Source organism: Lepidochelys olivacea (assembly GCF_965140295.1).
Source record: "Lepidochelys olivacea isolate rLepOli2 genome assembly, chromosome: 8".
NCBI classification, from domain to species: Eukaryota; Metazoa; Chordata; order Testudines; family Cheloniidae; genus Lepidochelys; species Lepidochelys olivacea.
In genome coordinates this window covers 84,437,738-84,453,708 of record NC_140418.1, presented here as the reverse complement: position 1 = coordinate 84,453,708, position 15,971 = coordinate 84,437,738, and the positions used below count along the sequence as shown (strand labels likewise).

Below are 15,971 nucleotides of genomic sequence, written 5' to 3'. Positions count from 1 at the left end.
ACAACAAAATAACCTTCTGAAGCAAATTACTGTTCTTAATTAGAGTGAGGCGCTTCAGAGATGCAAAATAAATTAATGATCAACATACTTCCTGCTGTCTGTAGAGGACACTTCATCAGACCTGATTACAACAATGTGTTACATTTTCTTTATATAGCATCTTTAATCCAAACAACTGGGTTTGGGTAACACAAGGTTAAATGTATTAATAGGGCTGCACTGTACAGGCACCAAGTGTACAGATAATAACAGAACACAGAAATAACACATAGCCAAAAGTCAACAACTAGAACAAATAAGTGAACTGGTTGTCTCGAGTAGGAAAGAATGATTGGGTTTACAAGAAGAGGTTAAATAATTCAAAGAAATTGGGTTAAATTGAAGGAAAGGGAATCCTTTCGAAAGGGGACTTAAAACAGAGTGGGTCAGATAAACAGAGAGAGAGAGCGAAGAGGAAATGAAGTTTAGAAATAGTAATAATGGAAGAATGAATTGTAGTGAGTAGATGAAGAGACCAAACAGGAAGGTGGGGAGTAACTGGAAAAGAAAGAGGGACAGAAGCAGTGTGGGTTAAATGAAATAGTGAATGTTTTAAAGCAATAGTACAGATAAGTAAGTAGCCATTGGGGAGACATGTGAATATTGTGGCGAAGCAAAATTGAGAAGTGCCACATGGTTTTGGAATGATTGGGGGAGCTGTGGAATGGCGGGGGAGAAAAAAAATCTGTCTTTATGCTTTGAGCCAACAGAGAGGGAGCAAAATCAACTGAAACACAAGTGGTAATATTGGTGGCAAAAAAAGAGCTACTTGAAGAAACAAGATAATGCAAAATAGAAAGTAATGGAGTTGTCTCTTTCAACATACAAGTCTGAAATTGAAACTTTTAGCCAAAAAAGCTTGGCAGCAGCCTAACAAAGCTAGAGCTGAAGCTACATAGGCCTATTTTGTGACTCGGGGGGGAGAAGGGGTTGTTACACATGTAAAACCAAAGAAATTGCAAACAGATATTCCGATTGCCAGCATATTCCATTTCTTATTTAGTGAAACAAGGTAAAAAAAAGAGATCTAATGAAAAAGGAAGGGCATCATTAATTTTGGAGTTTGAAAGCAAATGAAAAATGATCAGCTGATCAGTGATATGCAATTTGTTCCTTTAACTCTTCCAATAATGTGTGAATGTCACATTACATAATGTTTACAATGATTAAACCTGGAGATGAAATGAGATAGGATAGATCTTGTGTTCCTCCTTTGACTAGCAGACACCTTGTCTCATTAATCTCTCTCAGTATAGCAGACTTAGATTAAACAAACAGCATTATTTGTTGAGATTTATGGCTAAAGGACTTGCAGGCACATGAAGAAAATCTTGCACTACTATTTTCAGAGTGCTGGGGGATAATTTTTATGATTTGTGTTACTAGCAGCTGACCATAAAATACTCTTGTAACTTGTAATGAGTGTACAAACTAGTTCAAAAAAATTTAATATTCTGACAGCAAAATTGAAAATGGTAAATGGTTGATGGCAGCCTCACAGTATCTTAAAGAGCACTCTGCCATTTTTAGATTAATTATCAAGAGTTGCTGTTGCAGCAGCACTGTGACTAAGCCACAGATACACAAATACAAATGAAGATGCTTGGAAAAAATAATTAAAAAAAAGTTCTGCTTCTTAAAGTGGCCAGAAATGGCATTTCCCCATCTGATGTACTTGCTCCATGAGTACCGTCCAGTCAGATGTACTAATGTAACTGACAAAACGTGTTCTGTTCATAGTACTGTAGTGCTTCTACAACTGCAAAGTGTGAGCTGGCTTTGAAGGGAAGATGTTCTTGTGGTTAGAGCACTGGATTGGGCCTCGGGATGTGGGTTCAAATTCTGGCTCTGTTTCAGACTTTCTGTGGAACCTTGGCCAAATTTTGCATCTGCCTCTGCCTCACTCCCCCATCTGTGAAACAAGAATAAAACTCCCTTACCAGAAGGAGGCATTCTGAGGGTAAATTCATTGTCACTTATACTACTGCTTTAGTCAAGAGTGGTGAAAAGGAGCCTGAATGTAAAGGAGACCTGGGGTCCATTACTATTTGTGAGGCATTCTAATACTACAGAGAACATGTAAGTAGATAGAATCTGCCTCCTGAATCTTTAACAAAAGTATACAATTAATGATGAAGCTACCCAAGATCCATAAACCTGGAAATCCTGTATGCCTCATCATCTAGGCATTGGCACCCTGACAGCAGGATTGTCTGGCTCGTAGACTCCCTCCTCAGGCCCTACTCTACCAGCACTCCCAGCTATCTTTGAGACACCACTGACTTCCTGAGGAAACTACAATCCATCGGTGATCTTCCTGACAACACCGTCCTGGCCACTATGGATGTAGAAGCCCTCTACATCAACATTTCACACAAAGATGGACTACAAACCGTCAGGAACAGTATCCCCGATAATGTCACAGCAAACCTGGTGCCTGAACTTTGTGATTTTGTCCTCACCCATAACTATTTCACATTTGCGGACAAAGTATACCTTCAAATCAGCAGCACTGCTATGGGTACCTGCATGGCCCCACAGTCTGCCAACATTTTTATGGCTGACTTAGAACAACGCTTCCTCAGCTCTCGTCCCCTAATACCCCTACTCTATTTGTGCTACATTGATGACATCTTTATCATCTGGACCCATGGAAAAGAAGCCCTTGAGGAATTCCACCATGATTTCAACAATTTTCCATCCCACCATCAGCCTCAGCCTGGACCAGTTCACACAAGAGATCTACTTCCTGGACACTACGGTGGTAATAAGCAATGGTCACATAAACACCACCCTTTTCCTGGAAACTTACTGACCACTATTCTTACCTACATGCCTCCAGCTTTCATCCAGACCACACCACATGATCCATTGTCTACAGCCAAGCTCTACGATACAACTGCATTTGGTCCAACCCCTCAGACAAAGACAAACACTTACAAGATCTCTATCAAGCATACTTACAATTACAATACCCACCTGCTGAAGTGAAAAAACAGATTGACAGAGCCAGAAGAGTACCCAGAAGTCACCTACTACAGGACAGGTCCAACAAAGAAAATAACAGAATGCCACTAGCCATCGCCTTCAGCCTCCAACTAAAACCTCTCCAACACATCATCAAGGATCTACAACCTATCCTGAAGGACGACCCATCACTCTCACAGATCTTGAGAGACAGGCCAGTTCTTGCTTACAGACAGCCCCCCAACTTGAAGCAAATACTCACCAGCAACCACACACACCACACAACAGAACCACTAACCCAGGAACCTATCCTTGCAACAAAGCCCGTTGCCAACTGTGTCCACATATCTATTCAAGGGACACCATCATAGGGTCTAATCACATCAGCCACACTATCAGAGGCTCGTTCACCTGCACATCTACCTATGTGATATATGCCATCATGTGCCAGCAATGCCCCTCTGCCATGTACATTGGTCAAACCAGACAGTCTCTACATAAAAGAATAAATGGACACAAATCAGATGTCAAGAATTATAACATTCAAAAACCAGTTGGAGAACACTTCAATCTCTTTGGTCACTCGATTACAGACCTAAAAGTTGCAATTCTTCAACAAAAAAACTTCAAAAACAGACTCCAACGAGAGACCAGAACTGTAACAGCTTGCACTGGTCAGAAGCCTGGCCAGTGTAAGTTCATTACTCAGTTTGCCACTTCTTCATAGGAAAGTGGGCACGCACCAGCCTTTGTAACCTGAGCAGATTTCCTGAGCACTTTAGACAAACTCATTGGTAAAGATAAAACATTAAAATAAGTTTATTAACTACAGAAAGATAAATTTGAAGTGATTATAAGTGGTTGGCATAAAGGACAGAGATAGTTTTAAGAAATAAAAATAGAAACAAGCATTCTAAATCCTAAACTTTTAGTCTAAGCAAGTGTTGAAGCAAACAGCTTTTTCTCACCCTGACAGATGTTACAAGCTGGTTACAGTTCCTCAATACACAGGCTGGGACAACTGTCCAGCCTGGGACCAAACTTCCCCACTTCAAAGTCTTTGTCCTCCAGAGGTTCGTCCAGGTGTTGAAATTGGGGGGCGGGGGGGAGGAAGGGGAGAAGAGAAGAGGCCAAGTTATGAAGTCGCTTGTCTCTCATCTATATTTTCTTTGAGCTTGCTGGAAAGACCTTTGCTGTGGCATGGGGATCAGGCAGTCCCCATTTATGACTGTCTGCCTGTTGATGGTTACTCCTTTATTGTAACTGAAAGGCTGGTTGTGGGTTCACACCCTCACAACATATTTCGGTAACACATATAGCAATACTTCATAACTTCACATATAATGATAGCACATACAATCCAACAGGATATTAATGTTCAACAGATCAAGACTTTTAAAATGATATCTCACAAGATATACTTTGTACAAAACATATCATCCTAATATGACAGTGGTGAATATGGGGGTTCTAGGGTGCTACTTTGAGGTACAGAATGACACACTCGCCAAGTGTGATTTCCTTCAAAGTTTGAGCAGTTCCATAAATGAGATGCATTTTCTTTATATCTAGCACTTCTTAGGTTCTAGAATGGATAACAGTCCAAACTGATTTTGAATCAAAACCTTATTAGACAGATTAGTTGTCCAGTATATAGATTTTCCACAGGATTTCACTTCTGCATTAATATATGCAAAGATGCACTTACAAAAGAAATATACATACCTTTTCTAAACTGAAAATACATACAACGAAAATCCAAATCAGTTAAATTGTTTTCACATTAAAATAAAATTCCAGCAGAAGTCTGTCACGTCCAAAAAACCTCTCTGCATGCTATGGTCTGCTTAAAAAATGAAAATCTTAGGTTTGATTAGATTAGCCCTGGAGTAACCTACACCAAATAAATCTGTCTTCCTTTCATGTGATTTGTCAGTGTTTATAGCAGGTTTGTACACACAGCTTTCACCATTATTTTCAAGGCAATAAAAGCAGCCACGCAGAGAAGCCACCCATAAATGTCAGAACCCAGAGATATTTTGTTGCATTCCAAGGGCTTTGAAGGTCGAGTTGAATTCCGTTAGCTTACCCAGAGTCAGAATAGTGTAATATGATGATAGAGTATTTAGGTAGGATATACATGTTACTATCCCTGTACCATTCTATTGAAATAACACCTCAGTGATGGAGTATACTTTACTACTTGGAGGAATTTTCCTTGGAAAATTCTGTTAATATTTATGATTTCCTTTTCTCCTATTGAGATGATCTGCTGAAATGATGTATCAGAAATAACAAAATCATGTTTGTACAGTACTTAGCACAGTGAAGCTCTGACCCTGATCATGGCTTTTCTGTGCTGCTATGTTACAAATAATAATAATAAGGAAAATATGCCCAAATTATCTATATTTAAAAATATCTGAATGTACATTCTGCTGTACAATTGAAACTTTGTTTTGCTTCAGGATGATGATAACCAGTTCATCACTGCTGAATTTTTATATTACTTACTGGGAAATGCTCCAGCCTGTCATTCTGGGCAGTAACTGGCAGTGTATAAATAAGACCACTTATAAACAAACCAGTAATTTAGACTATTTCAGGAAGGTTTCACTGAAGCATTTTCTCTGAAAGAGGCCCAAAGCTTGAGTGTCATGGGATTGGTGGCTCAGTGTTTTGCAGTGTTTTACGTAACTGTATCCTGCCTCCATGTTCTCTTGTGGAGATATTTTTCATTTTCCTTTTTTTCTCAATCATTCTAACTTTAAATTGACCTTTTGAATAGATAAATAAGGTAATCCATACACATTCTGTGGAGTGGAAGGATATAGTTTCCCAATGAATCAGCTTTAAGTATATGTGGATCAGGGTAATGGCCTAAGAACATCCACCTCTAGATTGGGGACAAGGATTTGGAAGCGACTGCTTCAGAACATCCATATTAGGTTCACCCTGAGCCTAATGCATGCTAGGGTAGGACTTGGGAGCATTGTCAGTGCTATGTGAATGCTTACAAAGAGCAGATTTGATCAATAAAGCTCATAATTAAGGCCCTACTTGAATCATGGGATGGTTGTCCAAAAATTACAACTGAGTTTCAGACAAGTCATGGAAAGTTTCAGAAAAGTAATAATGGACCTTATTATTGGCGGTAATAAGTCCCATTATTACTTTTCTGTGATTTTCCACTGTTGGCCCCACTGGGCTGAGAGCGGGGAAACCAGCTGTCAAAATTGCTGTAGAAGCCTAATATTGTGGGATCCACAATCTCTGCAATATCACGAATTAAGTATGGCCTTACTCATAATTTAATTGAGCCTCATTGCCTGGATTAATGCTTTCATTGAGTCTCAGAACCTTGATTTAAGGAGCTCCCTAGTAAACTGGAATATAAGCCATCAACTTCCCAAATAATATCTGAGCAGTTACTATTTTCTGTAACTACAATACTGTATATTCTTAGCTATCTAGAGTCTCCCTTGTGGTGACTTGTGATAACCTTTAGCTCATACCGTCGGAGAAAAATGAACAAGTAAAGGGAACAAAATTGTGCTCAACAGACCAGACATTTTGCATTTTACATTCCTGCCTCTATGCCAATTTCTTTTGCAATCATATCAGCAAGGACCAGTTAAGCAGGGTGAGGCCATGTCTGTATGCAAAAAGTGAAACCTCTAAAGAACATGGAGGTGCTATAGGAAATGGTACAAGTGATTCAGGAGGTAGATCTCCCTTATTTGTCAGTACTGAACAAAGTGCTAGGGGTACAGTGTGCTTGTGGATGGGCTCTCTTTCAGGTGACATTTAAACTTAAGTCCTGACTACTTCATTTTATTTATTATTTACTTAGATTGTAAGCTCTATAGGGGCAGAGATGCTGCATGTGCACGTGTATATAGTACCTAGCACAATGGATCTCCAGTCCTTGATTGGGGCCTCCAGGCTCTACGGAAGCATAAATAATATTTATTTGTTGATTGTTGATGTGTACAAGAGAAACAAAGTGTCAGTCCTCAGTTCTAGATGCCTGTGTCCAAAAGTGAAAATATAATCAAATCAAATGTCAGGCTAACAGCTACTACATAACCTCTGAATGGGAAAATAACCTACCAAAATAAAATCAAGCCCAAACAATATCTCCATCCCTACAAACATCAGCCCTTCTTTTGCTCCATTTTCCCACAAGCTTGGCATAGTTAAAAATCCTATCTTCGTCTTTTGTGTGCGTCAGATGTCGATATCTAAATTGTTCAGCCTTCTAACTGCTGCATCATTGAGGGTTGCAGTCAACCTTCCAATCTTGTCATTGTGGGCTCCTCCACCACGTGCTTGACGATCTGCATCACTGCCCCGCAGTCACACTGTGAACATAGGGCTAAGCCAAATTTCTGCATTGTGGCAGCCACGCTGGCTGTTCCAGTGGGCAGTCTGTTAAGCCTAGTCCAGGATTTGCATCGCAGGTTGCAAAGAGGTTGGTGTAACTTAAGGCTTCTGAAGTTCGTCTCTCTATCCCAGAGTTGCTGCCACCCTGTAAGGACATAGCTGCTGGCCCTCATATGCCATTTTTCATCTGAGATTGGCACTGGAACTGGCAGCACTGTATATAAATGCATGAATGACAGCGCAAAAAGATGATGTGAAGTCAGCTGTGGCAAGTCAGCAAGAATTGCAGTGTATGTGGTTTTGTTGTGGAGGCAGCAGGTCATCTTGTCAGAAGTAGGCATTGCTTATTAGCACCTACTGGAACTACTGTCAGTCTTGTGTGCCATAGGTTATTTTCATCCGTCATAGCCCTCCGTGCAGTTTTAAGGATGATGACATCTCATCAAACTTTTGGGGGCAGTACATGAGCCAACACATATAAATTAGATGTTAATGTGTCTAAGGCAACCGCTAATGATACTGATTGTTGTATTCATCTCCGAATCAATACACATGTCAAGTTTAAAATCCCATGACACTGAAGTAATGTGATTTGTGCATCTAAATCCTAGCTTTGGAAATCTCGACCATGGTTCTTAGCTCTACTGCCTTTGTCAAATTTAAGCTCTGGTGATTATGTTCTTGCTACCTTGATTTCCCCTGCAATTTGAAATTCTACACTTCTTTTGTATAAACTACTGTGCATTGCTTTTGTGCAATAGTTAGAGCTGTCACACACTTCTCAAAAGTGATGGATGAAGTGATCTTGATGTCTCTCTTTTTTTATCAGCTTAAGTTTTGTTTAAAACAGCAAGAAGAAATTTTAGGCTCCTTCAAGATGAAAGACGCTAAAATTTTAGAATGATCTATATGAGACAGCATTCTCTTCAATAATATAGACGGCAGGATATACATCATTGGCACAAAAATTGCAACTTCAAACTACACAAGTACCAATCTCAGCTTCAATTTCACTATAATTAGGTCTCACGTTTTTAGAGGCTGTAAATTATTACTTTTGTCCATTGATATTTCAGGCAGATATGCCAGAAGTGAGACGTGCTTTTAGGCAATGAGTGACAAAACATCCACCAGATTTTTTTGCCTGGTGTAATGTTGGTGTAGATTTGTTTTTTAAATAGTACCTTCCCATTTCTAATGAAATATGCCAGCAGGGACTGTTTAAGCATGAGTTAAGCTAGAACAGTTTTTATCCAAAGATGACTTGTTCCAGGATAATTAAATTTGATTGTCTGATGAGGAAAAAATGGCTGTCAATTCTTTTTGAATAATTTTTTTTGTTATCTTTCTTTTTTTTTCCAAGTGAGATCTGTGACTAAAATCGGATTGTATGTCTCTTCTTCTAGAACAGCGGTTCTCAAACTGTGGGTCGTGACCCCATTTTAATGGAGTCACCAGGGCTGGCTTAGACTTGCTGGGGCTGGGGCTTCACATCACAGCCCTGGGTGGCAGGGTTCACATTACAGGCCCCCTGGCTGGGTCTGAAGTCCTTGGGCTTGGGTTTTGATCCCTTCCCCACCCGGGGCGGTAAGGCTCAGGCTTTGGCTCCCCGACCTGGAGCAGTGGGACTTGGGTGGACTCAGGCTTCAGGCCCCCCTCCTTGGGTCATGTAGTAATTTTTGTTGTCAGAAGGGGGTTGCAGTGCAATGAAGTCTGAGAACCCCTGCTCGAGAACAAGCTGGTAATCTGGTCTGCACTTGAAATTCCTGGGGATGCTGACTGACTGGACATGGCCTCCTTGAGGTCAAACATGAAAACTGACCACTTGTTTCCTTTTTCAGATAGCAGGTGCACCCTCCATGTTGTATTGCTGCAGAGAGTGTGTCCAGAATTAGCTTTCAAAAGTGCTGACTTCCCAAAGTGCAGTGTGGTGCATAACTAGTTTGAAGAGCCAGAACAGGATTCTTGCCAAATAATAGGCAGGGCAAATCCTCCCATTTCTTCCACTGCTGAGTGGCTTTTAAAAAGAAACGGAGGCCAATTTTCATTGTTAGCTTCAAGTCCTACATGGCAGTCAGAGAATAAACCAACATAGAATATTTCAATGCAGAAAGTGCAAGTTTTCCAGCTGGCAGTATGCGGTAGATTTCACTTGTCCAGATTTCTGGCTTTACTGTTTCCTTTTATTTTTGCTATAAACTTTCCCCAGCAAGTAGAAGTAAGCTGCTGTCAAATGAGGCTTCCCAGCAAAAGGCATTTTCTCACGGATCTACAGCCTATAAACATGGGGCTATGGGAGCATTCCCTCCTGCCCTTTTTGTCTGTCTATAGGTCTATTTGTCCCATATTTACTTTATTCTTCTGAGGTGGAGCATGTCTGTGCAGAAGCTAGTATATCTGGGGGTTGTGTCTCGGTGCAGTGTTTGGCAGAGCTTCAGATAAGTAGTCAGCATTCATGACCTTGTAAGACTTCATTGCTGTTGCTGTACACACGGAAGCCAGCTAGGACTTCAGTCACAAATGGAGATAGACCTCTCATTCTCTTGTTCCTAGAGCACTGACCTCCTACCAGGTGAGCAAAAGGTGGTCCTTTAGCTGTAGCAGCACTGGGGTTCATATAAGTACCCAACTGAGCATGTCTGATATTCTATCCAGCACAGCATAGTTGTGCAGAAGCACATTAAGCTTTTAATCACTGCATGATCTTTCTCTTTTTTTGCTACATCCAGCTCTTACCTTTCTGTCTGATCTATTTTGTCTGTGTATTTTTCTTGTCAGACGCCTAAAATTCAGACCTTACCAATACAGTCATGCAAAGGAAATCTTCCTAGACAATGTACCTGCTAATGTTAGTGGCTATGCGTGGAAGTGAAAAGCATTTTGTTTCCCTGGTTTACATACTGTCAGGCCCATTTCTGGTAGCAGAGTTCAACTTTTTTGAAAGGGAACCTTAATGGAAGTTTCAGCAGAAACAAAATTGCAAGTCAAGCGTCTGACAGAGCATATAGAATGGATGTCAATTACTGTGGTTAGTTTGCTCTTAACACAAACTGCCACAAACGCTTACATGTTTCTATCCAGGAATCATGTGGCTCACAAAAATAAGGGATTTCTGGAAAGCTAAGTGTTAAAGCTAAGAGGGAGGCTTTTTTCCTATAAACTGTTTCTCAGCAGGTGAAAAATAGCTACAATCAGGTGGGTCTTCAGTAAGTAGTAGCAACTATTTGCCAGGTTGGAAGAGCCACAAATTCTTGTACCAGCACTTCTATTTACAGGGAATGTTCTTCAACTTGTATGTGTGCCTGAAAGCTTGTCAGACTGTTGATAAGTGGGCACTAATCCAGAGCAAAAGGCAGCTGTGCTGCAGAAGCTATTTTTTTTTAAATAGTACCACAACATCTTGCTTACTGCAGCATCACGTAGAATTCATGTTAATATCTGCGCAAAGTGCATTTATAGCTACTGATCAAGCTTCAGCACAGTTCTGCAGGAGCACATCAATTAATCAACAATAGCAAATTCAGAGAAATCACCCTTAATGAAGGGAATGATCTGATATCAACCTTATTTTATGGAAAACCAGATCTTGTGCATGTATTTCCAGAGCCCAACTTTGAAAATGTGTCTCCCTTTGCCATTTTAATAAGTTAGATGCTAAGTGGTAAACTAATATTTTTTAAGTTACTGGACAGATTCCAGTTACAGATCATCTAAAATGAAATACTAGACCGATAGAAAGACTGTCTTGCTTAAAAGTTCAGGTTGCCCTTCTGGCAATGCAGGGTTTTTTTTTTATCATGCAGATTCAGTTGTGAAGACTACATATTCATATTATATTTGGGAGGAGACTCTTTGTGTTGTATTTTCATGGGTCAGCAGTATTGATTGACTACTCAAAAGATTGCAAATGCCTACCAGCTGAAGCTAAGGTTCTATGTATGGAAATAACCAGTGACCCTAGAATATGGCAATGAGCAAAAACAAAGATGGTTGTTGGAGAGCTGGAATGGTTTTTAAGTCTTCGAAGGAGCTATTCATAATAAGACAGGAGTGTGTTGATAAAAAGGTTTTGAATCATATTTAAACAGTGGGTTAATAAGGAAAAAATAGTAATGCAGATTAATTCTTAAGAAGACATTGCAGAATTGAGTCTGCTCAGAACCTTCATATGACCTTTCAAATACAGTAGATCTTCCATGTTGTCAGTAGCTACCAGTGTGGTGCTCCATTCTTGTTCGATGATGTTAATAGTCGGCTGCATGTGTGTTCCCTCTGTGTGCTACCCCAGTTCTGCTCAGATAGCTAACACAGCAGACCCTGAGAGAACCCTCAAAAACCACAGACTCTAGTAAGGTACGAAGGAACCCGAGCCAGGTTTATTGTCAAACAAAGCACAGTAATCGTTCCTTATACACTCTACAGGGCATACTACGAATTTGTGCTCCCTGGCAATGGACACAGCTCAGTCAGTGGTGGCAACGGACACTCCCTGGCAATGGACACTCCACTGCCCCCTAGGCTGGTCAAAGATATGCTTTCCAGGACCTACTTTTATACTGTTGCAGGACCGATTACTCATCATAGTTCAAACGAATCTATCCATCATGTTGTACTTTTGACCCTGTTTTTAAGATGCACCTGTCTGTTCCTTGTTATGTCTACGGAGTGTCTTGCCACCGTCTTGGCACAAGTTTCTCTCATTAGCCCTTATGCGTGTGTGTGCACGTGCCTCTAACAACCTTTTCTTGCCAACTTCTGTGCGTGGGACCTGCCTCTGGCTCACAGCCCAGCTTTGCTTATCACTGCCTGGAGGTACTTTGGTTCAGGCTTTACTTTAGTTCAGGCTTCAGGCCTCAGACTGGGCCTCTGATACAAGAATTCATGTTTCAGGGCCTCCGCTTACTACATTCCATTTTATACTTAAGTTGTATTTTCCAGATATCTTTCTTCTATCTACAGTTCTGCTTTAAAATTTCCCAGTTTTCCATTAAATAACTTTATAATATTACTTAAGCATGTATGGTATTTCCTATAGGAATACTGCATGTAACACAATTATCTAGTTATCTAAATGTTGTTTAGTTATTTGGGGCTAAATTTAAATAACAGCAATTATCATACACATAACAGTCAAGGCTTTTAAGATTGATCACTGTACATCTTCAGTTCCTTGGACAATGACAAGTATGCCAGTTCTCACTTCTGGGTCCCTCAGTTGTGCACAGTTGAGGCAGATGAGATCAAAAATCATGTCTTTAGAATTGTGTAGAAGCTCAGCAGTGACAGTTTTACTGATTTTTCAATGCCCTCTGCAGAGGTCAATGCTCTTTATTTTGTTTTTCAGCTGTGCCAGCTGTCATGTTTCTATGATTCCTACTTCTTTGCTTTGCGTGGGTCCATTTATTGGATTTAAACACACTGATCTTTTTTTCCCTCAGCCTCTGCTGGCCAGGTCACCTGCTGCGAGATGGCTCGGTTATGTTGGTCTCATAGATAATGCAAAGATGTGAGGTGCTCTAGCTTCAGCAAGAAAATGTCTTACTTTGTAAAGGAGACTAATACCATTTCTGTTCCAGTTACTTGATACTTCAAGGGACTTTATTTAGTTCAGAGTTAGAAGAGTATTCTGAGGTTGCTGGTCACTCTCAAAGTGAGAGAGGCAGAACCCTGTTTCATGAACGCAACTGAACTGACAAAAGATAAAACATTTGGCAAGACAGAAGGCAGAGCCTGCTGGGCAAAGCTTTCTTCTTTGAATGTCAAGAGGCTACTGACTCTAGTAGCTCCAAAGGGGTCCTTGCTGCCATGGAGTGTATAAAACTGGTCCCAGTGCACCCTCACTAATGTACAAGTAGTCAGTCTTCAGGCAAGCATCTGACCTGACGTAACAGCTTAAAAACCCCAAGCAAATATCCTAAACCAGTAAGGGCTAGAGAGCTTCCTCCTTCCTTTCCAGATAGTCATCCACAGTCACGAGGCAGGGTCTGACTCCAAGACATCTTTGTTGCAAGATCGCATCCCCAAGGAAATGAAAGAGTAAAGAAGTACTTAGTGCCCTGGCAATCTTTTTTCAGCCAGAGAGTTCAGTATTCTGTTATTTTGTCAATCCATATAGCATTCATTATAGTGATCTCTTATGTATAAAGAACGTTTGGAAATGGGGAACTTGTCAACGGAGCAACTCATCATTCCACTGTTCCCAAGAGATTGTTTTGCCATCTTGTTGCTCAAATCCTCCTCATTTGAAGGAAATGTTGTTTGTTACAACTGGTATAAGGAGAGTCATAGATCAAAACTATAAGCAAATAAACCCTCATGCTGCTTTTGTCTTCAGTTATTCGAGGTCCGATATTAGCAAGATGGATAATATCAGCCCTTGTTCCTGCTCCTGCTCTTTTCCAGGCCTGTTTTCATGCTAGCCAGCCCCTGCTTCAGCCTGCATCTTCTCCTGCCTCAGGTGGCCACCTGGTGGATCTGACACTTTCTCAAAGTATTATAAGCTTTACCCAGGGTCTATAGTCAATGATGGCACTTTTGGTAGAAAGGTTCTCCAGGCCATCACGAAGGTCTGGCCAATGTTTGTTTTTATCACACAGTTTCTATTTCTGCATAGGTATTATTGGGTATTTCTGCTCCTTAGAATCATAGAATATCAGGGTTGGAAGGGACCTCAGGAGGTCATCTAGTCCAGCCCCCTGCTCAAAGCAGGACCAATCCCCAATTAAATCATCCCAGCCAGGGCTTTGTCAAGCCTGAACTTAAAAACTTCTAAGGAAGGAGATTCTACCACCTCCCTAGGTAACACATTCCAGTGTGTCACCACCCTCCTAGTGAAAAAGTTTTTCTTAATATCCAACCTAAACCTCCCGCACTGCAACTTGAGACGATTACTCCTTGTCCTGTCCTCTTCTACCACTGAGAATAGTCTAGACCCATCCTCTTTGGAACCCCCTTTCAGGTAGTTGAAAGCAGCTATCAAATCCCCCCTCATTCTTCTCTTCTGCAGACTAAACAATCCCAGTTCCCTCAGCCTCTCCTCATAAGTCATGTGTTCCAGACCCCTAATCATTTTTGTTGCCCTTTGCTGGACTCTCTCCAATTTCTCCACATCCTTCTTGTAGTGTGGGGCCCAAAACTGGACACAGTACTCCAGATGAGGCTTCACCAATGTCGAATAGAGGGGGACGATCACGTCCCTCGATCTGCTCGCTATGCCCCTACTTATACATCCCAAAATGCCATTGGCCTTCTTGGCAACAAGGGCACACTGCTGACTCATATCCAGCTTCTCGTCCACTGTCACCCCTAGGTCCTTTTCCGCAGAACTGCTGCCTAGCCATTTAGTCCCTAGTCTGTAGTGGTGCATTGGGTTCTTTCGTCCTAAGTGCAGGACCCTGCACTTATCCTTATTGAACCTCATCAGATTTCTTTTGGCCCAATCCCCCAATTTGTCTAGGTACCTCTGTATCCTATCCCTGCCCTCCAGCGTATCTACCACTCCTCCTAGTTTAGTATCATCTGCAAATTTGCTGAGAGTGCAATCCACACCATCCTCCAGATCATTTATGAAGATATTGAACAAAACCGGCCCAAGGACCGACCCCTGGGGCAGTCCACTTGACACCGGCTGCCAACTAGACATGGAGCCATTGATCAATACCCGTTGAGCCCGACAATCTAGCCAACTTTCTATCCCCCTTATAGTGCATTCATCCAGCCCATACTTCTTTAACTTGCTGACAAGAATACTGTGGGAGACCGTGTCAAAAGCTTTGCTAAAGTCAAGAAACAATACATCCACTGCTTTCCCTTCATCCACAGAACCAGTAATCTCATCATAGAAGGCGATTAGATTAGTCAGGCATGACCTTCCCTTGGTGAATCCATGCTGACTGTTCCTGATCACTTTCCTCTCATGTAAGCGCTTCAGGATTGATTCTTTGAGGACCTGCTCCATGATTTTTCCAGGGACTGAGGTGAGGCTGACGGCCTGTAGTTCCCAGGATCCTCCTTCTTCTCTTTTTTAAAGATTGGCACTACATTAGCCTTTTTCCAGTCATCCGGGACTTCCCCCGTTCGCCATGAGTTTTCAAAGATAATGGCCAATGGCTTTTCAATCACAGCCGTCAATTCCTTTAGCACTCTCAGATGCAACACATCCGGCCCCAGGGACTTGTGCACATCCAGCTTTTCTAAATAGTCCCTAACCACCTCTTTCTCCACAGAGGGCTGGCCATCTACTCCCCATGCTGTGATGTCCAGCGCAGCAGTCTGGGAGCTGATCTTGTTAGTGAAAACAGAGGCAAAAAAAGCATTGAGTACATTAGCTTTTTCCACATCCTCTGTCACTATGTTGCCTCCCTCATTCATTAAGGGGCCCACACTTTCCTTGGCTTTCTTCTTGTTGCCAACATATCTGAAGAAACCCTTCTTGTTACTCTTGACATCTCTTGCTAGCTGCAGCTCCAGGTGTGATTTGGCCCTCCTGATTTCATTCCTACATGCCCGAGCAATATTTTTATACTCTTCCCTGGTCATATGTCCAACCTTCCACTTCTTGTAAGCTTCTTTTTTATGTT

At 41.4% G+C, this 15,971-nt stretch overlaps 1 protein-coding gene across 3 annotated transcripts in view; it reads left to right on the top strand.

Annotated features, from left to right (window-relative positions):
• Positions 1 to 15,971, top strand: part of ST6GALNAC3 (ST6 N-acetylgalactosaminide alpha-2,6-sialyltransferase 3) — a 331,756-nt gene that overhangs the window by 123,832 nt on the left and 191,953 nt on the right. Inside the window, exon 1 of one of the 3 annotated variants that reach the window (XM_084637352.1) lies at positions 9,917 to 9,964. The exons of the other annotated variants lie outside the window; for them this stretch is intronic. The gene's annotated coding sequence lies outside the window, so the exon portion shown is untranslated. Of the gene's footprint in view, positions 1 to 9,916; positions 9,965 to 15,971 lie in introns of those variants that run through there. 3 annotated transcript variants of the gene reach the window in all.